This window comes from Bos indicus, chromosome 8 (assembly GCF_029378745.1).
Source record: "Bos indicus isolate NIAB-ARS_2022 breed Sahiwal x Tharparkar chromosome 8, NIAB-ARS_B.indTharparkar_mat_pri_1.0, whole genome shotgun sequence".
NCBI lineage: Eukaryota > Metazoa > Chordata > Mammalia > Artiodactyla > Bovidae > Bos > Bos indicus.
This window is the reverse complement of record NC_091767.1, coordinates 111,443,051-111,468,873: the sequence shown is the minus strand read 5'-3', so window position 1 is coordinate 111,468,873 and position 25,823 is coordinate 111,443,051.

The following is a 25,823-nucleotide window of genomic DNA, read 5'->3' as shown; positions in this document are numbered from 1 at the left end:
CCGCTTCTCCCTCCCCGCGCTCGCCTCTGGCCCGGTGTTAAAACCCACAGGTCCCAGCAGGGCAGCTGACGGCCCCTGGGGGAGCCAGAGCGCAGGGGGCCTCGAGGGTCACAACCGCCCTCCCTGAGTCCCCCCAGACCATCCTGCACCCGGGGTGTCTGTTTACAGCCGGGGAGCATCCCCCTGAAAAGTCCTGGGAACTCGCCCTTCCGGAAGGTCAGGACCCACCTCGCTGCCCCCAAAGGGGAAGCCAAGGAGGAAAGGCCGCCAGAGAAGGACCATGGCTCTGCAGGGTGGGGCTTCCAGGGGCCTTGAGGAGTCTCAGGAGACCCTGAGGGCTGTCTCAGCGCTGAGGAAAGGAGCAGGATGGTGAGATGGGGAGAGAGAGCCGCCAGGAACTCCCTGAAGGCCCGTGACGTGTGGCCTCCTGGCTCCCACGTGACCCTTGCCCCAAACTTCCCCCCAACACGGGGTTCAAGGAGCCACAGATCCATTCAGGCTGCAAGCTCACCCAAGAGACGAGACCTGCGCCCAGGTGTTGGGCACCAAGGGCCCTTCCCTCCGTCCGAGGCCCCCAGACTCGAGCCCGTCAGCCGCTGGCCCTGGGGCGGCCCTGCCCTTCCACAGCGGACTCTGTCCCTCTGTCCCTCCCATTGTGCCTTGGCGGTGGAGGCTTACTTATTTTTACGGCTGCCACGCAGTCTGAGAAAACCCCTCAAGAGCTGCCTGGTCCTTCTGGGAAAACAGGCTCTGCAGAGCGTCCCGGGGGACACTGGCCACCAGACGGGCCGGCCAGGCTCAGTGGCCGCATCAGGCTCCCGTGGCGTTGAGAGGTCCCCGCGCTCAGTGAGGCAGGAGGAGGCGGGAAAGGCCGAGACCAGGGAGCAGCCACTGGGCTGCAGACCAAGGCCCGGACTCGCCCTGGCAGACGCTGGGGGCAGGAGCAGGTGAAGGTTCCAGAGCCAGAGGAGGAGGCTTCTGAAGCCAGGACACAGGCGCCCACACCAGGGTCCCCTTTGCCAAGGAGAGCCTCTGCTGGTTGCTCTGAGTCCTGTGAGCCTCCCTCCAGCTCGGCGCCCTGATCACGGGTGAGGCCAGGACTCTGCGCAGCTAACCTGTGGCCAAGTGGGGGCCCAGGGCTCAGATGCCCCAGGCTTCCCCCAGCCCTGCTGGGAGGGCGGGTCTGCAGTCAGCCCTTCCTGCCTGTGATGTCCACGCTCTGTCCTTCCTGAGGTGGAGACAGAAAGGCTGAGTGGCACACAGAGGTGAAAGAAAGGGGTCTTTCCCCAACCCACAGGCCCTCTGGGTGGGGAGGGAGGAGGGGGAGGGAAGGGGGAGGGGAGGAAGGGGAGAGGGAGGGGAGGGGAGGTGGGGAAGGGCGGGGGAGGGGAGCAGGGGGTGGAGGGGAAGGGAGGAGGGGGAGGGGAGGTGGGAGGCAGGGGTGGAAGGCAGCGACTCTGCCCCAGGGCTGGCTTCAGCTTCGGCAAGAGCTGAAACCCGCGCCCGCCCAGCCGAGTTTGTTAGACGGCTCAGAGCAGCCAGAGAATGTGGAGGAGAGAGCCCCCGGCTTGGGCTCCTGCAAATCGCGGTGAGCACTGAGGGCAGGGTGTCTCCAGCTGACCTGCCGGGTGCCACCCCTGGGACTCCAGCCGTGGACCGGGGTGCGGTCCAGAAGTCCCAGCACACAGTCGCTCCAGACAGACCCCAGCAAACCGCTCACCCGCGCAGGCCCACCCACCGCACCCTCCTCTCCACGACCGCTGGAAGCCGCAGGAGCAGCTGACTCAGGCTCCTGTGTGAGCTCAGCGCCTGTCTGAGGCTCTGACTTCACCCGCCAGAGGATGGGAGGACCGGGGCGGGCTGAGCGGGGTCCCTCCCCTGCCCCAGGGCAGACGGATCAGGGCTCCTCTGATCGGGTGTGGACCTGCAGCTTCTGCATCCCCCTGGGACCTGAGGCTGCTATCACTGCCCTGGCTCAGACCTCCAGGCCTGTCGCTGCTGCTAGGGATGCAGACCACTGAGTCAGAAGCTCGGGGGGTGGGTGGGATCTGCCCCAGGGGTTGTGACGGGCCCTCCAGATAGAGAATCCCTGAGGGATGGTCCTCGGAGAGAGGCGGTCCTGCCAGGGGCCGGAAGGGTGGGCAGGGGCCCAGGTGGCCAAGCTCTGTTCTGGGCACTGGGATGCCGTTTCTGCCAGAAACGTCTCCCTGTGGAATCCTGCGCTAGAACCGAAGAGAACGCTTTTTAATTGCACTGACTTCCACCCGTTTTTGGGCCATGGGTTTTTTTTCATTTGCGATCCCGCTCTGCACTGGGGCAGATGGGAGCACTCTGTTCTGAATGCAGAGGGTGAGGTGCCCGGGCCGGGCCAGGCCTCCTGAAGGCCCCCGTGGTCTCCTGCTGGACCCCTAGGGCCCCGTGCACAGCTCTCCAAGCACCACATGATCACAGTCCCGCCTCAACTGGACTGTAGAATCGTTCTTTATTGCAAAACTAACTCTTGGTATTTTAAGCATGTGGAGGGTCAAATGATCATCCTTCCACCCACTCCTGTTTTTAAAAGACACATCTGCTATTGATCTACGCAGTCAGCATACATTTTAGGCAAAAACTCCAACAGAAATGGGGACTCACCGCCGGTCAGGCTGTGCCTTTCTATCTTTAAATCAGGTTCTAATTGTGTGACCTTGAGGAACTTACTTGCCCTTACTGAATCTTATTTATTTATCTGCAAAATAAAGTAGCAACAATACTGACCTCATGGGGTTACTGAGAGGATTAAATGAGATACTCAAAGTTCTCACTGTCTTATTGGGCGCATGATGAAATGTTAGTAAAGTTAGGTGTTACTATGACTGGAGGAAGTTGGTGTTCTTAGCTGGTGTTTCTGAGATGTTCTCGTTGCTGAACAGTGTCCTTGGAGTCCCTGGAATGGCCAGTGGGGTCCTCCCATCTGCACAGAGACGACACGGCCTTCAGCTAAGACCTCCTCCCTGTCTGGCCACCAGACATAGGCCCACCCTGTCTCCCTGCTGCCTCCCTGTCCCTCTCTCTAGCTCCTCTGGCCTCCCCGCTGGGCAGGTGCCTCCCCAGGGTCCCTGCTGTCCCTGCCCGCACCTGCCCCCTCCAAGCCCTCTCTCCACACCAGCTCTCATCCTCCTGACAGACGGGAAACCCTCCAACCCCACGCTCACTCCTGATGCCTTCCTGCCTTATTCTCCACACCTCACCTCCTCAAGAGATGTGACCTCTTGCAGCTTCTTCATGTCCCTCGCCCCTTAATTCTTCATAATCAGTCCTCCAGGGGCCCTCCAGAACGAGGCTCCCTCCCAGTCAAACTGAAAGAAAAGCTTTCAGTTCTCACTTTCCTGAATCTTTTCACAACAGGAAAAGGTTGATGACTCCCTTGTTTACTAAAGAAGTCTCTGCCCCAGCTTCCTTGACACCAAATGCCAGGTTTCACCTTGCCCAACGTGTCTCTGGTCTGGTCTGGAGGCCGTAACAAAACACCGCAGGTGAGGCAGCTTCAGCAACAGCAGCGGACTCTCTCACGGTCCTGGAGGCCGGGAGTCTGAGACCGAGGTGAACGCACAGTGGGTTTCTCCCGAGCCTTCTCGTAGGCTTGCAAGCAGGCTGCGTCCTCACAGTCATTCCTGTGCATTCTGTCTTTCCGTGTGCTCCAGCTTCCTGTTCTCACAAGACACCAGCCCTGTTTGATTAGAGCGTCTCTGACAGCTTCATTGTAACTAATCACCTCCTGAAGGGCCCAGCCTCAGAAGCAGTCACATCCCGATGTTCTGGGTGTCGGGCTTCCACACGGGAACGCGGGGCACACTGCAGCCTGTAACACGAAGTATTCCTGACGAGCCTCTGCCCCCCTCTGCTGACCCCCAGGGTCCTGCCTGCCCCCTCTGCTGACCCCCAGGGTCCTGCCTGGGACTGGAGCCCCGGGCGGTCCCGCCCCCTCCTGGCTGTCATCCGTGGACATTCAATCACCCGCCGGACGCAGGCGTGGGTCTCACACAGGCCCCTTCAAGTCAGCACTGTCGACACCCAGAACATGACTGTCCTCGGCAGCTGGTGCCTGTTTATGTTCTGTGTTGCACGTCTCAGTGGACTCATTCAGGTATTAAACCACCACCATCTGTCCTTCCACAACTACTCCTTGAGCACTGCGTTCGCACTCTGAAGACATACACTAGAATGAGAATGTCAGGTATTTCCCAAAACAATGGAACATTTCATCTGCCAGGAGTGCTGGGAAGGAGACTCAGAGGCAGGAGAGCACACTCCACGGAGGCTTGGCCAGTCCACAGGGGAGAAGGGTTCTGAGCATGAGTTCAGCTCATCAGCTCAGTGTAGTTTAATTACACAGGGTCAGTCCTGGAGAAGGAAATGGCAACCCATTCCAGGATTCTTGCCTGGAGAATCCCATGGACAGAGGAGCCTGGTGGGCTACAGTCCATGGGGTCGCAAAGAGTCGGACACGACTGAGCAACTTCACTTACTTACTTAGTGTTGGAGAAGACTCTTTAGAGTCCCTTGGACAGCAAGGAGATCCAACCAGTCCATCCTAAAGATCAGTCCTGGGTGTTCATTGGAAGGACTGATGCTGAAGCTGAAACTCCAATACTTTGACCACATGATGCAAAGAGCTGACTCATTTGAAAAGACCCTGATGCTGGGAAAGATTGAGGGCAGGAGGAGAAGGGGACGACAGAGGATGAGGTGGCTGGATGGCATCACCGACTCAATGGACATGGGTTTGGGTGGACTCCGGGAGTTGGTGATGGACAGGGAGGCCTGGCGTGCTGCAGTTCATGCAGTCGCAGAGTCGGACACGACTGAGGGACTGAACTGAACTGAAGCTTGAGGAAGTGCACTTGAGGGAGGCGAGGAGGAGAAAAGTGGACCCCGAGTGGAGAGGACAGAGCCCCCCGAGGGGAGAGCGAGGACGAGAGCAGGACTGGCTGCTTGAGAAGCAGGAGGGAGGCCGTGGGGTCAGGAGGAGGCCAGAGCACACCGGCATCGGGAGACACACTGAGGATAATTTTTTTGTTTTTTTGCAAAAAGTAACAGGAACTCATTGAGGGCCTTACATAGCAAGGTGACTTTACAAATCTGATATGTCAGATGATAATGACTCTGACTACGAATGAGGGATGGGTTCAGGGGGTCAGAGATGCGTGTAAACCATGACGCCATTGCAGTGGTCCTGGCCAGCAGGCAGGCCAGCCGTGCGGGGCTTCATCTAGAGCAGTACTGGTGAGGAGAGTGCAGAGACGGTGTAAGTGTGGGAGACACACCAGGAAACAAAGCCACACCCCGTGGTGACAGACAGAACCTGAGAGATAAGGAAAAGAAAGACGTCAGCGTGATTCTTTGGCTTCTGGCTGGACCCGCTGCTTGGAGAGTGACCCTGCAGAGAGCAGAGAAGTCTGGGCAGACTAGAGCCGTCGGGGCAGCCGAAACTTGGCTTGAGGATCAGCTCTGGGGGAGAGCTCAGCCTGTGGGGGCTCGTGGCACAGGAGTGGCTTTGGAAGAGAGGACAGAGCCGGTCCTGGGAGAGCGCGCAGAGCCGGGGCGAGGACGCAGGCGCTCCGCGGTCTACGGGGAGGCTGGCACCGAGGGTGCCTGGAAGGCCCGGCCGTGGGGCATGTGCGGAGCGGCCCGGGCCATCATCCTTGCTGAGCTGGAGAGCTGTCCCTGAACCCAGCAGCCTGAGGCCACCTCTGTCTGGGCCACAGTAGCGACCGATCGTGATGGAGGCAGCAAACAGGCTGGGACACAGGGCGGGAGAAGGGCCTGCATCAGGCTTTCAAGAACCGTACCTGGAAGGCGGCTGCGGATGGAGCGGAAGCTGGAAGTGGGTGTAGTGAAGGGTAAAACAGACACATCTGGACTCCGTCTTAGGACTCGGAACGTTAGTACACGCATGGTCACCTTCCCAGTGAACTCTGAACTTTGTGCCCAGTGTCTATAGAGATGGCATACCAATGGAAAACCAGACCCCCGGATAAAAGAGCCTCAGGACTTGGACTCTCCGTCGCCTGAAAGAATATGCGAATTATCTATGTAACAGAACAAAGTCGTAAATTCCATTATGTTTATCGGGATATGACCATAGGTCTATTGATAAATGTCCACTGTTTAACTCTCTAGGCTTATGATACATGAATCATGGGTTAACTTTGATCTGTCTCTCTTTTACCTTGTCCAGACTAGTTTCAGAGAATTTGGGGAGGTGGGTTTGACCATGTACACTTAGGGTGTATAAGGTTTTCTCAAAAACTGGTCAGGGTCCTTGGCTAAGAGGAGACTCTGCCTTGGGCCCACTGGTGTAATAAACTGCGCTCCACTATCTGCATTGTCCTTCTGAGTGAGTTTGTCTCCCGGAACGCGTGGCTACGACAGTGGGGCCAAGGCTGGGCCAGTCACCTGTTTTTAAGACGGAGGGGATGGGAGAACTGCCCTCCACGTGCCCCACTGAAGCGCTAAAGACCCGTTACTTCTCCTGCAGGCGGTGTTGGTGACTGACAGTCTGAACCTGAGTTCCTCTTAGACTCTACCTTTTTTTTTTTTTTTTTTAATAATGTTAGTTACTTGTTTTTGCCGCTGGGTCTCCTTCGCTGAGTGGGCTTTTCTCTAGTTGTCGCAAGCGTGGCGGCTCCTCTGGTTGCCGTGTGCAGCTGCTCAATGGGATGGTCCTCTTGTTGCAGAACACAGGCTCGACAGCTGTGGCTCACCGGCTTAGCTGCTCCAAGGCGTGTGGGATCCTCCCGGATGAGAGATCAAACCTGCGTGTCCTGCATTGGCAGGCGGATTCTTGACCACTGAGCCACCAGGGAGACCCTAAGGCTCTGCGTTTGGTTGAAAAGCGGTGTCATGTCCACACTGAGCTCCCTTTATGGGGCGTCGTCCTCAGCACTGCCGTCAGCTGGACAGTGAAGACCGAGTTTGCATCCCTCCTTGAGGAAGCATGGAACGGTCATGCCAGCTCCAGGGTCTCCCAGGAGGGGCTGGGGGTGCCAGGGCAGCCACAGGGCAGCCTGGTTCCTTCCCTCAGGTGTCGGTCCCGAGACGGCTCATCACAAACCCCATTCCCCATGAGGCCCCCTCCTCCGCCAGGCCCGCTCTGCTCCTCTGACCGCCTGGGTCCCTGCACAGCAGGCACAGCTCCAGGGAGCCCACCCAGGCCAGGGCAGTGGCCAGTGGCCTCCCCCACGGTCCCGCAGCCGTGGCGTGTCCCTGTCACGGCGGCCGCCCTCACTAGTCACACAGAGCTCCGTTTGCAGCCACGCGCGGCAGTGACTCCTTAAAACAGGCTGTCGCTAAAGTACCTGCCATCCCGGGGCATACACGGGCTTTCCCACGCTCTCAGTGACGTCATAAATCAAGTGCGCCCCGCAGCCACACTGCGTTCCCCATCCTGACGTTTATTTTGTGGGTTAAAATAAATGGACTTATTTTAATGTATGATTAAAGCAGTTTTAATCCATGACGGCTGGGAAAAAAACAAAACTGTGCAAATAGTTTTTTTGAATGTGCCAACATGAAATAAAGAAAGATTATTAACCTGCATGATAAAATTCAAGCTTTACAAGTTAAAATGCCTTCAAGTAAATGATCTAAGAGTAAAACACAGAGTGATGAATATGCAGCTAGGAACAGTAAAATTGCTTTAATAATGTGAAGAGCATCATAAACATTGCTCAAGCTGGGAGTATTGGCCAACAATTGCAGTATTCATGCTCACTGAGTAAAGCCACAGACACGGGAGTTTTATATTGTTGGAAATCGGAAGGAAAGGAAAAGTCACTGCCAACGTTAGGGTGGTTTATCACAACCACTAGCTCCAGGAAGTCACATCCTTGTGGAACAGAGTCTGCGTATATTGTTATTGTTGTTTGACATTGTTTATCAACTACAAAGTGAATTCTGGAAACACGGGTCCTTCTTATATTTTTCATGCTGTACCTCCAGTACTCACCGTAGAGTCAGTTCAGTTCAGTTCAGTCACTCAGTCATGTCCGACTCTGCGACCCTATGGACTGCAGCACGCCAGGCCTCCCTGACCATCACCAACTCCCGGAGTTTACTCAAACTCATGTCCACTGAGTCAGTGATGCCATCCAACCATCTCATCCTCTGTTGTCCACTTCTCCTCCTGCCTTCATTCTTTCCCAGCATCAGGGTCTTTTCAAATGACTCATTTCTTCCCATCAAACTCCAAAGGATTCGAGTTTCAGCTTCAACATCAGTCCTTCCAATGAATATTCAGGACTGATTTGCTTAAGGACGGACTGGTTGAATCTCCTTGCAGTCCAAGTGACTCTCAAGAGTCTTCTCCAACACCACAGTTCAAAAGCATCAATTCTTCAGCACTCAGCTTTCTTTATGATCCAGCTCTCACATTTATACATGGCTACTGGAAAAATCATAGCCTTGACTAGATGGACGTTTGTTTGCAAAGTAATGTCTCTGCTTTTGAATATGCTATTTAGGTTGGTCATAACTTTCCTTCCAAGGAGTAAGCATCTTTTTATTTCATGGCTGCAGTCACTATCTGCTGTTATTTTGGAGCCCCCAAAAATAAAGTCAGCCACTGTTTCCCCATCTATTTGCCATGAAGTGATGGGACCAGATGCCATTATCCTTGTTTTCTGAATGTTGAACTTTAAGCCAACTTTTTTCACTCTCCTCTTTCACTTTCATCAAGAGACTCTTTGGTTCTTCTTCGCTTTCTGCCATAAGGGTGGTGTCATCTGCATATCTGAGGTTACTGATATTTCTCCCGGCAATCTTGATTCCAGCTTGTGCTTCTTCCAGCCCAGCGTTTCTCATGATGTACTCTGCATATAAGTTAAATAAGCAGGGTGACAATATACAGCCTTGACGTACTCCTTTTCCTATTTGGAACCAGTCTGTTGTTCCATGTCCAGTTCTAACTGTTGCTTCCTGACCTGCACACAGGTTTCTCAAGAGGCAGGTCAGGAGGTCTGGTATTCCCATCTCTTTCAGAATTTTCCAGTTTACTGTGATCCACACAGTCAAAGGCTTAGTCAATAAAGCAGAAATAGGTGTTTTTCTGGAACTCTCTTGCTTTTTCGATGATCCAGTGAATGTTGGCAATTTGATCTCTGGTTCCTCTGCCTTTTCTAAAACCAGCTTGAACATCTGGAAGTTCACGGTTCACGTATTGCTGAAGCTGGCTTGGAGAATTTTGAGCATTACTTTACTAGAGTGTGAGATGAGTGCAATTGTGCAGTAGTTTGAGCATTCTTTGGCATTGCCTTTCTTTGGGATTGGAATGAAAACTGACCTTTTCCAGTCCTGTGGTCAGTGAGTTTTCCAAATTTGCTGGCATATTGAATACAGCACTTTCACAGCATTATCTTTCCGATTTGAAAGAGCTCAACTGGAATTCCATCACCTCCACTAGCTTTGTTCGTAGTGATGCTTTCTAAGGCCCACTTGACTTCACATTCCAGGATGTCTGGCTCTAGGTGAGTGACCACAGCATCGTGATGATCTGGGTCGTGAAGATCTTTTTTGTACAGTTCTTCTGTGTATTCTTGCCACCTCTTCTTAATATCTTCTGCTTCTGTTAGGTCCATACCATTTCTGTCCTTTATCGAGCCCATCTTTGCATGAAATATTCCCTTGGTATCTCTAATTATCTTGAAGAGATCTCTAGTCTTTCCCATTCTATTGTTTTCCTCTATTTCTTTGCACTGATCACTGAGGAAGGCTTTCTTATCTCTCCTTGCTATTCTTTGGAACTCTGCATTCAAATGGGTATATCTTTCCTTTTCTCCTTTGCTTTTCACTTCTCTTCTTTTCACAGCTATTTATAAGGCCTCCTCAGACAGCCATTTTGCTTTTGTGCATTTATTTTTCTTGGGGATGGTCTTGATCCCTGTCTCCTGTACAATGTCACGAACCTCCATCCATAGTTCATCAGTCGCTTTAGTCGTGTCCAACTATCTGTGACCATATGAACTGTAGTCCACCAGGCTCCTCTGTCCATGGGATTCTCCAGGCAAGAACTGGAGTGGGTTGCCATGCCCTCTTCTGAGGGATTTCACAGCCCAGAAGTTGAACCTGAGTCTCCTGCATCTTCTGTATTGCAGATGGATTCTTTACCACTGAGCCACTGGAGAAGCCCCCAGTAACAGGCACACACATTCAAATTAATTATGATTATTTTAGGGATTGTTATTGACAACAAACTTCTATAAATACAGGCAGCATATGATCACCTTAATGTGCTAAATACCTTAACTAAGGCAGCCTATGGAATCCTCCAGGCCAGAATACTGGAGTTGGTAGCCTTTCCCTTCTCCAGGGGATCTTCCTGACCCAGGAATTGAACCAGGGTCTCCTGCATTGCAGGCAGATTCTTTACCAACTGAGCTATCAGGGAAGCCCTACTAAGGCAGAGTCTCACCTAGCATGGTATCTCATCAAAAAGTAACCCAGTTGCCAACATTTTTGAATTATTTCCCCACTCATTCATTCAACCAGACATTTTATATGCTTATAATGAGTTTGACATTAGAATAAAGTCTGCTCATGTAAAAATCTGACTTCTACTAAGAGGTCATCTTATGCATCAGTTCCACAATTCAGTTATTTCCTTTGGTCATCTTTGATTTCTGTTTTTATTTTAGGGTATGGCTACCAACCTTCAGACAAGGATAGTGTGGCCTGTTGGCGTCATTTCCCCTCTGTGGTAGTATTGTGAAGCTCATTGTTACTAATACTCTTCTTTTTGCCCGTCCTCCATCCAGAAATTCTTATTGTAAACGTTTTGCAAGATGTATTAGGTAGATGGACATACCGTCATAACTATGAGAGGATATCATCTCCCCACACTAGTGGTGAAAGCTGGGGCTTGAATGCATAAGGATTCATTGAAGGACACAGATCAACAAGTGGAGAATTTGATCTGCAAGTCCGATGCAGTCTGGGGATGTAGGTTTTATTTTATTTACCATTGGCCAGGTGCATAAGACTCATTGGAAAGTTGATGATAAATTGTTGGTCTAAATAAAAAGATATAAACTACAAGTGCTATAGGAAAAAAAAAAAAAAAGGCTTACAGGGCGGAGCAGGAGGAAGGAGCAGGAGGAAGCGACAGGAGAGCGTTCCTGCACGTGGACCAGTTGCTCAGTCAGTGCTTTAAGACTTTGTTAAATGTAGGCTTACAGGGCGGAGCAGGAGGAAGGAGCAGGAGGAAACGACAGGAGAGCGTTCCTGCATGTGGACCAGTTCCTCAGTCAGTGCTTTAAGACTTTGTTAAATGTAGGCTTACAGGGTGGAGCAGGAGGAAGGAGCAGGAGGAAACGACAGGAGAGCGTTCCTGCATGTGGACCAGTTCCTCAGTCAGTGCTTTAAGACTTTGTTAAATGTAGCTTCCAGAGCACGGGGTTATAAGTAATACATAGAAACTTCTGTAATAATTCCGCTCAATGATCCTGTCTTTAATAGCAAAAAAGCACTTCTAGACAAAGAAAGGCAAAAGGCATTCTATTCAGGACAAAACCTGGGGTCGCTGAGCACCTGTGAACCAAGGGGTCGCTGCTGAAGGGAAGCTGTTCTGAAGAGATGTGGAAATGAGCCTGGGCGTGGTCAGAGGCCAGAGCCCGAAGTGCTGCATTGTCTTTACTGCCTGCCTCTCCGAGCCTGAGTCTGACACAGGTCCTCCCACAGGTCTGTCCCATCTCCCCCGCGTTTCCTTTGTTCTTTGAGACACGCTTGCCTTTGTCCTCCGGTCACAACCGTCCTTGTTTCCCAGATCCTGTTTAGAATAGCCTCAGAGACGCAAGGAGCAGCTGCTTGTATCAGACAGAAGATCCCGTCCGCTCCTGCCATCACCCACGGGAGTCAGGCCTTCTTGAGGACCCTGGCCTCTCACGCGTCACCAGGCAGCAGGGGACATGGGCTCTGCAATCAAGAGCAGGTGCTCAGGTGGTTCAGCCCCTGCTGGATGCCCCGCCTGACACCGCACAATCCCAGCTCCATCGTCGCTAGAGGAGGAAGGTGATGTCCACCCACAGAGGTTGTTGTGGCCATGGCGCAGAATCACAGGGACCAAGTTGCCTTACAAATTCTAGAAAATTATTTTAAAGATGCATAGCTGTTACTGTGCTTTGCAGCAGTCTAACTATAGCGTCTTCGGGAGGTCACTGAGAGAACAAAGCATAAACAAATGCAGTTCGTTTCAAAGCTGCACAGCCCAGCAATCTAATGTCTTGTTCCAGTCGATTCAAACTGAACTACCTGGTATCCCCTCCCGGGTGAGCCCCAGGCCCGTCTGGCGGTCCGAGGGGCTGCGTCCTCGCCCAACCGGCTAATCAGCAACGGCCTTCAGCACCACGGCCAGATCCCCGCCTCTGAGCCTTGCTCCCAACCTCCTCCTGTGACGGGTCCCCCCTCACCCGTCAGACCAGCTTGGGACTTACACTTGTTTGCACCCCTGACCTGGAGCTCTGCCTCTCACCCCAAGACATCGTCTTCCTTACCCTGCTTCTGCCTGTCAGCTCTTGGTCCTTAAAAGTCAACATTATGCAGACGCATTAACTGATCATATTTTAAATAGCTTTCATCTGAGCCAAACAGGGACCCAAATGGGACATCCCCACAATGGCAGGTGATTCTCTCACACTGTCCTTCCCGCTGCAGGGAGAAGACCGTGCGGTTCTGTAGCCCTTCGCCCCGGCCTTGACTGCCTGCGACTTGCTCCCCACGTCCATCTTAAAGCCGCTGCTTCTCCAAAAGCAGCCCCCTCTGGGCCCATCACGACCTTCCCTGCATTTCTGTCCTGAATTCCACACCTACGGCCATGTGTTTGTTTAAAAATAGTCACTGTGGGTTATTTTCAAATATCTTTTGATGCTCATTTCTAACACAATTCCACAGCGATAAGAGAACAGACACTGTATGATCTCAATACCTTTGGACTATGAAATTTTTGCACCTTGTTTTATATCCCTGGATATGTTCCAGTGTCTCTGGGTTCATAGTTTATGGGAACTTGAATAGAATTTGTATCCTGCTGTTGTGTGAAAATTGTATAAATCTTAATTATGTTGAATTGGTTCATAGCATTTTTCAGGTCTACTCGATCCTTCTACTTTTCTGTCTATCCATTCTATTAATTTTTGAGAGTTTGATATTGAAACTCCAACTAAAAATCTTAATTTATCTACTTAAGAAAAGAATTGTAATACACTGTGGAACTGGATGTAACCTTGTTCTGTATTTTCCAAGTCTCCTGTGAATGTGTTATCATACTTCTGCAATTTAACAAAATGTTGACCAGAAAAAAAAGTAGTCATGGCTATTAATGACAAGATCTTGTTTTCTACAGAGAAGGCTGCCCAGGGAGGTGCCAGCATGGCAGAGGTCCTGGAGCCTTGGTGTCACGGGCAGGGACACAGCTCGGAGGAGAGCCTTGCCTGGGAGGCAGGTCCAAAGCAGAACCAGGCTCTCCCCGATCTTGTCTCTGTTTCCTCATCAGCAAAGTGAAGGCACTGTGCTGAATTATTTCTTGTGACCCTTAGTGCTGACCTCACCATCGGACTCTGGAAGAGCACCCTTGCTAAGCGATCTTCTGAGACCAGGAAATCGCAGTTCTATTCTTCTCATGGTGTTGACAACACATTAAGACAAGAACAGTGTTTTATGTTGATCTGTGATTCTTTTCCCCTCGTGTCTCTTGATCTTAGTCATTATTATCCCCACTCTCTAGATAAGGAAGGGGCTTCCCGGATGCTACACTGGGAAGGATCCACCTACCAATGCAAGAGACAGAAGAGACATGGGTTTGATCCCTGGGTAAAGAAGATCCCCTGGAGAAGGAAATGGCAACCCATTCCATATTCTTGCCTGGAGAATCCCACGGACAGAGGAGCCTGGTGGGAGTTGGACATGACTTAGCGACTAAAACAACGGCAACGGATGAGACACAGAGAAGCTGGCTGGCTCCCAGGGTGTCCGTGGGGACCTGGGTGTGAACCCAGGTCCAGTGCGTGCAGCTCACTCTGGAAGCCACTTTCCGAAGCACGTTTACACACTTGAGGTACTCACCCTCCCCCGGGGCCTGGAGTGGACTAGGGCCCTGGAGGAGAGTCCTGAGAAGAAGCCCAGCACAGAGAGGCCAGGAGTGGCAGTGGGTCAGGCCTGCAGGGATGGGGGCGGGTGGCGGGAGGGTCGGCAGGCAGCCTGGCCCAAGGCCACTCTGGTCCCTGCCCCGCCACCGGCAGCCTCGTGCGATGGGGAGCCGCTGGCGTCGGAGTGGAGAAGCGCTTGACTGTCTGGATTGCTCAGAGACTGTAATTGAATCACTCACTCTCCTTGCTTGCTGCTCCAAAGGCTTCTGGGGTGGTGGCCTCTTCACCCAGCCTGCCACGTGTTGGGGGCCCCATGCTCAGTGCTTGGAGAGGGCAGAGGTGGGCTCACCCTTCCTCCCAGACCACCCCCAAGGACTGACACCGCCCCCCCAGGACTGACACCACCCTCCAGGACTGACACCGTCCTCCAAGGGCTGATGCTCCCCCAGGACTGACACCACCCTCAAGCACTGACACCATCCTCCAAGGGCTGATGCTCCCCTAGGACTGACACCATCCCCCCAAGACTGACACCACCATCCAGGACTGACACCACCATCCAGGACTGACACCGTCCTCCAACAGCTGATGCTCCCCCAGGACTGACACTGTCCCCCCAAGACTGACACCACCATCCAGGACTGACACTGTCCTCCAAGGGCTGATGCTCCCCCAGGACTGATGCCGCCCTCCCAGGACTGACACTGCCCCCCCAGGACTGACACCGCCCTCCAGGACTGATGCCGTCCCCCAGGGGCTGATGTTCCCCTAGGACTGACACCGCCCCCCAGGACTGACACTGTCCCCAGGACTGACACTGCCTCCCAAGGGCTGATGCTCCCCCAGGACTGACGCTGCCCTCCCAGGACTGACACTGCCCCCCAGGGCTGACGCCACCCCCCAGGACTGATGCCGCCCCCCAAGGGCTGATGCTCCCCCAGGATTGACACTACCCTCCCCAGGACTGACACCGTCCTCCAACAGCTGATGCTCCCCCAGGACTGACACTGCCCCCCAGGACTGACACTGTCCCCAGGACTGATGCCGCCCCCCAAGGGCTGATGCTCCCCCAGGATTGACGCTACCCTCCCCAGAACTGACACTGCCTTCCCAGGACTAACGCTGACCCCCTGAGGACTGATGCCAGTCCCCCGAGGAGTGCCCAGTCCAGTCTTCACCTGCTCATGGGCGTGGACACTGCATGTGACCACCCTCCAGAGCCCCTCTGAGCAGCACAGGATGCCAGGCCCAGCAGTGGTCAGGAGCAAGGCGGCTGCCGGCGGCAGAGGCCTGCCCGCCCAGGTGTGTGCATGCTTCTTTGGTTATGTGTGTTTGTGTGTTTACTGCGCATGATGAGAAGTGAAAGCCGGAGGCCGGCACCTGGTCCCAAGGCTCTTGGATGCCCATCCTTCCTCTGTGGTGCAGAGATGGCTGTGGGGCTCCGGCCATGTGGAGGGAGGGTGGGGAGGAGAGGCTGACCCGGGCCAGATCCAGACCTGGGCCCTGCTTCTCAGGGGAGAGAGGCCGGGGTATCAGCGTCGAGCTGCTCTCGTGGAGCCCCCTCCTAATGACATGGACTCCATGGACGGGGAGCAGGGGCTGGGGCCGGCAGACAGCCTTGCACCTTCACGAAGGGCCGAGACTCCCTGACCGATTCTGTGATAAGCTGGCAGGCACACTGTGTGCTAATCACCTGTTCACTAGCTGTGCACCTTCAGTTTTCCGTATGGGAAAGAAGAGCATGAAGCCTCGCTCCAGCCCGTGGACATGCGTGAGACCATGCACACCGCCGTAACTTTCGGAGACCTGCTCGCAACATGAAGTTTGGCAGACTCGGCCTGTTCTCCGTGGTTACTAACCTTCTGAGTCCAGGCCCTTTACAGCTGCAGTCCTCTGTGGAATGCCAGTGGGTGTGAGGCTGGACACAGGGGCTCCCGGAGGAGGCCCTCCAGAGCCAAGGGCACAGACAGGGTCACACCAGAGCAAGCTGCTCAACGCTGAGCAAGGCTCTGCTTCCTCAAGCTCACTGGTAGGGGCTCCACCCACCACGAGCCATTTCTAGAACCAGATCCCAAGAAAGAATTCATCCTGCAGGTTAGTGACATCGCCATTTATCCCTCTGAGGATGACTCACATTTTAACCGGGCACGTGGATCAAGGATGTTTGAACTGTAAGAGTGAACTCAGGCTGGGTTCTCAGAGCCAACACGTCTGTCCTTATCCAAGACGCCTTCAGAGCAAGCCCACGGCTGGAAATCATCAAGAACCTGAAAACCAAGACCTCCTTTGCTCCTTGCTGGTTGGTAAGAGGGTGTGGGACCTGTGAGAAGATCCTGCAGGTCCCCAGGTGAGGCTGGACCTGCCCTGTCCCAGAGAGAAAATAAACCACCACACGGAGCCTCTGCTGCAAGTCCCGGCTCAGCTGCTGCCCAGTAATTGGCTCTTAGGAAAATCGCTGCCGCTGTCCAGCTTCATACAGTTCATATGGAAAAGAGCAGCAATAGCCCGTCTCTTGCTGTCAAGCTGTTGTGAAGGTTTAAGGTGATGAGGCATGTAACAGCCCCTGGCCAGTGCTGTGTTCCCGGGCAAGTCTGTCTGGGGCTGGCATGCTGACCACTGGCCATGTGCATCGGGGTTTGGGGTCTTCCTCATCTCGTACAGCAGGAACCTGCCTCTTGAACCTGGAGTTCAGAGGAGGGACTACACACAGGTCAGGAGACTCCAGACTTTCCTGTGTTCACGTTTCTGAAGATGCGGCATTTAGCTGGGAACTATTTTCTGTCTTTCTTCCCTTCAGGATGTTGGAACAGAAATATTTCAAAGAGGAAATAAAATGCAGCAGAACATTTCCTTCGGTGATGAGACTCAGCGCCCATGGGGTTTCTGGGGCTTGCTCGCAGTCATTTCTGGTGGCAGCTCTCATCAGCTTGATCTGGGATAGTATCTCCCTGAAAAGCATTTGAAAAATACTTAGAAATCCTGTGTCTGGGTTGGAAGGCCAGGGTCCAGCAGTGTCCTCACACCCGGGAGATCACAGACTGGCATGGCCCTTGGGCTCTGGACCAGGTCAACTCCAGAGTGCAGCCCCCACGCAGCCAGCACCAGCCAAGAGCTCTCATTAAACTCCATGGAGATCCAGATTCTCTCGGCTGAGGCAGAGCTGCTAATTCTGGGCAGTTTGCTTAGAACACCAGCTGTGTCAGAGGCCTGCCTTCTGCAGAGGTCACGGTCCCTGTGATGGCCCCTGCAGTGTTCTGAGCCGAGTGGTGCCTACTGCAGCGGCCATCCGGAGGCTCCTCTCCCAGGAGGGTGAGGGCAGCTCAGGGGCTAGGCCAACTTGAGCCTATTCCTGGAGGCCAGGGGGCCACACGCTTCACAGGATGCCCACAGATGCGCCTGCTTCCTGGAAGAAACACGTGAGGCCACTCTGCCAGGAACCAGCACCCGGCTGGCAGCTGACCAGCAGGGCGGTCCCTCAGGGACACAGCTGGTCCTTTGACTGCAGAGCGTTGCCCTCCCTAGCCTTCCCAGACGCTGGAGCCTGCAGGAAGGCTGCCCTCAGTGATGGGGATGAGCAAGTGATGGGGATGTCCATCACCCAGACATTTGTCAGAAATGCAGAGTCCCAGGCTCCGCTTCAGCGGGACCGCCTGAGAATCTGCCTTCCAACTTCCTCTCTGGGGATCACGTCAGAGCCTGGACACGCCTCTGCCCTTCCTCGGCAAATCCTGGACAGATTAGGGAATTGATTTGCCTTCTGGTTTCTCCAGTTCTCTGTCCAGCTTTCAAACAAATTAGCGCCATTTTCTGTTTTAAACCAATGTCACCTTGATGGAAAATTCACCCTGCACTGCCCCAGACTCCGCGGGCGTGGGAGGAGGAGGGGGCGACGCGTCTCAATTTCCCCTCCACGCAGACCTTACAAGCACCTCGGGGGCCTGAAATAGCTCGACCACCCCTGTGCAAATTGCAGGCACCGAGCTGCAGCACCTGGCGCTGGGCGGCGCTTCTTTCTGCACATGCTCAGGGTGGCGGGGGAGGGGATGATGGAGGGGAGGGGGCGGGGCCTCCAGATGGGAGGGGCGGCTGCTCCTTGAGAAGGGCGGATCTGGGCTGCTGCCCCCAGGAGCAGGCTGCTTCTGCTTGGTCCTGGCGATCAGGACCAAGGACAGCAGCCTGGGGGGGGAGGGGGGCCGGGGAGGGAGAGGGCTGCGCCAGGCAGGTGGCATAACTTCTCTGCTCTGAAGGCGAGAGGCAGGTATTCAGCCACTTTCAGAGGCTGCTCTCTGCCAAACCCCACACGTGGGGACAGAAACCATCTCAAAGCCTGCAGCCCCAAGGGCCTCCTTGTCTTCGCAGTACCACCTGCCCTTTCCCCAAAAGCCAGTCCCATCCTCCTTCCAAGACCGGCCTCAGGGGCCTGCCCTTTGAGAAGCAAGCCTGTCACCTTGGAGACTCCCCATGCCAGGAGTGAATCCTGGTTTGGAAACGTGCCTGCTGTGAGCGCTCGTGTGGGTGCTTGACCTCCCCGGAGTTATCATCTTCCCTCTCCTGTTCCACTTGTCACAAAAACCTGTGTGCTGTCACCTCCAGGTGTGGGGAGGACTCGCTGAGATGGCACCACATGTGCAGCCAGAGGCCTTTCACACGTGCAAGACGAGTTCACCGCCTCCTCTCATCCCTTCTCCCGTGTCTTAGTCAGCTCCGGCTGCAAAACAAGGAGGCAGGAGCTTAGACAGGAGACAGCTATGGCCTCAGGTTCTGGGAACTGGCTGTCTGCAGGGTGGGTCCTTGGAAGCCCCTCTCCTGGGCTTGCAGGCAGCTGCACCATCTGAACCTCACTGCACTGCGCCTTCACTGGGTCTTTTCTCTGCAGGTACATCCCGGGTGTCTCTCTGTGTCAATTTCCCTGTCTTATGAGGACTCCAGTCAAACTGGGTTAGTGCCCACCTTAATGGCCTTGTTGCATCTAATCACCTCCGTCAAGGTTTCGTCTCTGAAAAGAGTCACACCCTCAGGGGCTGGGAGCCAGAACCCTGACACGTGAGTTTGGGGGACACACAATTCAGCCCATAACATCCAACTCTCCAGGCTCTCCCTCATCCTGTTCCTCTTGAATTCCTACTCTCTTTGCAAATAGCTCCTTGGACATCATATGAACATTTCCTACAAAGAATTACCTATAAATCTTGTCTGGATTTCCTCTATAGAAGCCTTTCACCAACTTGCAGCCCAGAATAACATTCCCCATTATTTTTCCACTGTCATACATCAAAGTTAAAGCACCTGTCCACCCATCTGCCCGTCCAGTCGTTCATCTCTGGCACCTTGTACTGAGATCCATCCAACAGCCCAGCCTTGCTCCAGCCACTAGGAGGATCTCAAAGCAAACAGGACAAACCATGGAATCTCTTGGACATGGACAGAGATTGGACCGTGGACAGGACAAACCATGGACGTGTAATGGGAAGTTTCTGCCCATGTAAAGAGTAAAGCTCTGATTAGTGAGCTCCAACACCCCTTCTAGCTTGAAAGCTCTGTGACATTTTCATCATCTTCATCAAAAAGCATCGGAAAAGCATTCTCATCACAAGGACCCCTAACACTGGGAGCTGTGCTCCACCCACTAGAGGATGCTACATGGCTCCTCTCTGCCTGCAGGGAGATTAAAGCTGGAGAGGGATGGTTAACCCCCACAGTTCAGTTCAGTTCAGTCGCTCAGTCATGTCCGACTCTTTGTGACCCCATGAATTGCAGCATGCCAGGCCTCCCTGTCCATCACCAACTCCCAGAGTTCACTCAAACTCATGTCCATCAAATAAGTGATGCCATCCAGACATCTCATCCTCTGTTGTCCCCTTCTCCTCCTGCCCCCAATCTCTCCCAGCATCAGAGTCTTTTCCAATGAGTCAACTCTTCGCATGAGGTGGCCAAAGTACTGGAGTTTCAGCTTTAGCATCATTCCTTCCAAAGAACACCCAGGACTGATCTCCTTTATAATGGACTGGTTGGATCTCCTTTCAGTCCAAGGGACTCTCAGGCAGGTAACTTTAAGAGAACACATGACTGATACGGTTGTAAGGAATCACACTAGGAAGGGTCCCGAGGACACCCTGGGGGCAGTCACGGAGGCCAGACCCTGTGACATGGCTCTTACCTGTCTCATTTACCCTCTCATTTCTTACAACCAGTATTGTCTGGAACATACCAATGCTTTTACAGCCACAATTTAAGATGAGGTAACTGAGACATACACCAGGAACACTGACTCAGCCAGACAGCTCCAGTCAGGGTTCAGCACCAGGGGCGGGACAGCTCCCCCTCCCACCGTCCCCAGGAGCCCCGCCCTGGGGCAGAGGGGCACTCGCTGAAAGGCCAGTCTCAACGAGAAGCTGGGGGCACTCACCCAAGGGGCGTCTCTTTGGAGGCAGAGTGCTTTGTTTTCCTGAATTAATTATGATGAAGGTAACACTCTAACTCTGTTCCACTGAGAATTTGAAAACGGAAGTGCTGTTCTTTTATTAATTCGCTGGACTCTCCAATGAATGAATGAATGAATCTAATATGCATTCATCAGGAACATGAATAGATGGGTGTCCCTCAAGGACCACAGGCTCGTGAACACAGAGACGTGTGCAGTTTCCTTGACCCCCTCTCTGCTCCACCCCCCATGAAGATAAAGCTGCATGACGCTCAGCTAACTTCCCCAGACCTCCCAGCTCCAAGTAATCTCTCTTCCTCCTGTGCCTCTAATGTGAACTTCTGATATGATTATTCTATTCCAGCTATATTGTAGTCATGTGGTACACCTCCTGTCCTAATCCCAATCCTGCCCCCCTGTCCCTCTGTTAGCTGGAGAGGTCCTTGAGCACCAAGCTTACAAAACCACCACTGTTTCCTGCGCCCCCACCCCAAACTCATGTACACATAGCACCTAACCTACAGCTGAACACGTAACAGCTCTTTAATGCACTTCTGTGGCATAGAAGAGACATGATTTTGACCCTAAAGAAGCAAAGTGTCACCTGAAAAATTATTAATAGCAATGTTCAAAGAGAAGGGAGCCTGCTGGACTTGATCCATGAGCTACAAAGAGTGTGAAAGGGGACAGGGAGATGGAGGAGAGGAGGAGATGGGGGAAGAGAGGAGGGGAGAGGAAGGAGCAGAGAAAAGAGAGAGGAGAAGGGAGGGGAGGGGAGGGGAGGGGGCAGAGGAGAGAGAGAGGGCGGGAGGGCGAGGCTGAGAGAGGGATGTGCTCCAGACTGCAGACAGGAAGGAAAAACCCCACCATGTTGTGAAATCTTGATTTACAGCAATTTTAAACGATAGATGCAGAGTTGAAATCAGGAAGTAGAGCTGCCTTTTCAGGCTACAGGAGAGAGAAATGAGCACTTTAAATCCATCTGATCAGCCTGTACCCACCCCTCCTCCAGAACAGCCTCGCTCTGTCTGTCTGTCTCTCCCTCCATCTCCCTCTATCTCTCTGTCTACCTCCCTTGTCTATCTCCCTCTATCTCCCTTCTCTCTGTCTCTCTCTCCCCCCTCCCTGTCTCTCTGTCTCCCTCTCTCTATTCCTGTCTCTCTCCCTCTCTCTCTCTGTCTCTCTCTCCCTGTCTCTCCCTCTCTCTCCTTCTCTCTGTCTCCCCCGTCTCTCTCCTGTCTCTCTCTCTCTCTTTCCCCCTCTCCCTCTCTTTCTCTCTCTCCCTCTCTCTCTCTCTGTCTCTCTCTCTCTGTGTCTTTCCCTCTATCCTCTATCTCTCTTTCTCTCTCTCTCCCCTTCTCTCTCCCTCTCTCAGCAGCCCTCCCCGCCCAGCTCTGCAGTGGGTGCAGGAAGGAGATTTATAGCGGCTGCAGCGCGGCTCGCGCCTCCCAGACACAGGCTCATCCCACACGAAGCTTCTTTATATGGGGCTGTTAGCTCTGCTCCGCTGACTTGGGAGGCTACATATTTTTAATCTTTATTATTTTTAATGCTATACTTCATCCCTGGGCTTCTGGCTCCAACCCCACTCTGACCTCAGAATTCTAACAGCCGCACAGCCACTGCCATCCGTCACCCCCACGCTGAGCGCCCGGGGTTCTTAAATTAAAAAGCGTGGGAGGGAGCGGATCTCGGCGCTCTTCTCGGCCCGAACAGTCTGCAGAGGAGAGGCCGCGGCACGCTCTGACCTGGACCAGCGCGGCGCTGGTGCGCAGCGGCCTGACTCTGAGCTGGATGCTGCTGGGCGGCAGGATCAGAACGAGTTCACGAGGCGTCTCCTCCAAGGGACGCTAGACACACAGGAGGGGAAGGGGCCGCAGGGAGCGCAGCGCCCGGCCGAGCGCCCTGAGCTCAGGGCCCCCTCGCCCCCGTGCTGTGTAAACATGACGCAGCCGGAGGGGCATCGGCCCGGAGCTCTGCCTCCATGCTCCCCGCAGACCGCGGGGAGGGACCTCAGCAACCACACCTCTGCTGGGTTTCATTTCTGTTCACCTCTGACTCCTCTGAGCGCAGGGGTCAGGCGGCCCCATGAAAGGGTCTCCAGAGAGTGCCAAGCTTGTGAAGTACAGACTTATCCACGGGGACCGCTACCAGCACAGCTGTGCCCTTGAAAACCCCCCGAGCATCCTCACAGCGCGTCCACGGGCACTGACCCCTCTGCCCTCCCATCACTCTGCAGAACAGATTTCCAGAGACGTTTTGCAGATGAGAGAAGGGCCCAGAGAAGATGGATGGTTTCCCACCCCCTGCAGCCCCCGTGTGATGGAGCCAGCAGCCTAGAATCACGACTGGTGGTCTCAGGTTCACCTCGGGGGTTGGTTTCTCTCCTGCAGGAGGATGGAGGCATATTTCAGTCTGACACCCCGATGCAGATAGCAGTCTGACACGCGCTCTGCAGCCCTTACAGCAGGGGAGGACCCCTTCCTGCTTTGGGCTGTGGGTCAGGCTGAGTTCTGGGGGTGGCAGGCGGCCACCACTTGGACCAGCTCCGAGAATCCAGAGTGCTCTGTTCCTCTGCCAAAACCTTTCCCGCCAGCTCCGTTGATGGTGATCATTTATCATTCATCCTTCAGAATTAAGGTAAAACCTTAATTCTGCAGAGACACCTGGGAAAGTGCCTTTCCTGAGAGCAGGTTTTCATCTGGCAGGGAGGGGGGTCTGCAGAGGGCAACCAGAGGTACCAGGTGATGCTTGCCAGGTCACCGTCTGAGGCCGAAGTGGCTTCTTGTGCTGTAACCCGAGTGAAACATGCGCTGCGCTGCCCATTGTGCTCTTGCCTTCCAGCTTCAGTTTACAAGACATTTCTTCTGTTTAATGACTTTTGTATCTCAACCTTCTTGTCTTTCCAGGACAGCATCTATAGATATTCTTAAAAGGCAACTTGGTGTACAAAACCACATCAGAGGCTATGTCTACTGAAAGTCAAAGTCACTCAGTCGTGTCCGACTCCTTGCAATCCATGAACTGTACAGTCCATGGAATTCTCCAGGCCAGAACACCGGAGTGGGTAGCCATTCCTTTTTCCAGGGGATCTTCCCAAACCAGGGATTGAACCCAGGTCTCCCGCATTGCAGGCGGATTCTTTACCAGCTGAGCCACCAGGGAAGCCCAGGAATACTGGAGTGGGTAGTCTATCTCTTCTTCAGGGGATCTTCTCAACCCAGGAATTGAACCAGGGCCTCCTGCATTGAAGGCAGATTCTTCACCAGCTGAGCCACCAGGGAAGCCCAAATATGTCTCCTGGGTGACTATTAAATACGGTAACAAAACACTGCAGATGGATCACAAGCCATCACAATAGCCTTTTAAACAGCTTCACTGGCATATTCTACCAAACATTTAAAGAAAAATTAATACCAATCCTCCTCAAACTCTTTCAAAAATACAAGAGGAGGGAATGCTTCCAAAATCATGTTACATGAATTACCCTAACACCAAAACCAGACAGAAATGCCACAAGAAAAGACAGCTGCAGGGTGATGTCTCTGACACATGAAGACGCAAAAGCCCTCTGCAGAGCATTAGCCAACTGAGTTCAACAATGCATGGAAAGGATCATACACCATGATCAATGGGATTTATTCCAGGGCTGCAAGGATGGTTCAACACCTGCAAATCAATCCATGTGACACACCATGTTAACAAAATAAAGGATGAAAATCAGATTGCATCAAGTTTTAAGCAGCTGAATCATCTGACTATATGGTTCCATATTCTAAATTTCCTCGTGGGAACTTGTTAGCACTACTTTTTGTTGATTTTTTGGGCCAGCAGCACAAAGAGGTGAAGTAAAGAACGAAGTGACAATTTTAAAAAGAGATTCTCCTAGTATTTAATTAGTAGCTGAACCATTCGTGAATGTGTCTTACAGGTGAATCTCATGGTACGAAGCTCCCAGTCCCTCGCAATTCTCTCTCCTGTGGTTTCTAAAACCGTACCCGGCTACCCTCTGGAAGGTCACTGTCACCTTCTCTGGCTAAATCAAAAGACTTTACTTGGGGGTCTCATTCCTCACATCCTCTCCAGAAAAAATAAAACAAAAGAAAGCCGTGGGGTTCTATGATGACGATTCTCCTCTGGGTTTTGCCAGTGGTTGGTTGGTTTCTTTACTGGCAGCTTTCTCTTTCTGTCTCCTGTTTGTTCAGCATGGGCACCAGCTGGTGGGGATTCTGGGGTCCACGTGCATTTCTCTGTAAACACGGTGCTCTCGGTTTCTCCTTTTTCTCCTGCCTCTGCAAGGGAAGGAAAATGCTCTGCACTTCCTCTGACCTTCACGTGACCTTGCATCTCTTCCCTGCCTCCATCTTACCAACTGCCATGGGCCATGTACTAAGCTAAACAGTCTTTCCTCATAGTGAGTCCTCCGCTTAGATTCCCCTGTTCCTCAGTCTAAGAATGGGCTGAGCACACATAATTAAAAAGCAAATAACCATTGCATTTAATTATATCAATACTTCATCCATCAAATATGCCATTTAGAGTATACAAGATGTTCTCATATAAATTCCCCTGTTTGATTTTTATGAAAACTCTTTCAGAAGGAGATGACGGATATTGTTTCTGTTTTATAAATGAGAATATCAAGGCCCAGGAATAAGGACTTGGGTTTAATCAGTGCTAGTTCAACTCCCAGCTTGGTGCCTCATCCAGTCCACTCTGCAGTATCCATAACTGCAGAAAGAATGAAGAGATTGAGCCAATGCAAAAGCAACACCCAGTTGTGGATGGGACTGGTGATGAAAGTAAAGTCAATTCTGTAAAGAACAATATTACGTAGGAACCTGGAACGTCAGGTCCATGAATCAAGGCAAATTGGAAGTGATCAAATAGGAGATGACAAGAGTGAACGTCGACATTCTAGGAATCAGTGAACTAAAAAGGACTGGAATGGGTGAATTTAACTCAGATCACCATTATATCTACTACTGTGGGCAAGAATCCCTTAGAACAAATGGAGTAGCCCTCATGGTCAAGAAAAGAGTCCAAAATGCAGTACCTGGGTGTGATCTCAAAAAAGACAGAATGATCTCTGTTTGTTTCCAAGGCAAACTATTCAGTATCACAGAAATCCAAGTCTATGCCCAGACCACTAATGCTGAAAAGGCTGAAGGTGAACGGTTCTATGATGACCTACAAGACCTTCTAGAACTAACACCCAAAAAAGATGTGCTTTCCTTCATAGGGGACTGGAATGCAAAAGTAGGAAGTCAAGAGATACCTGGAGT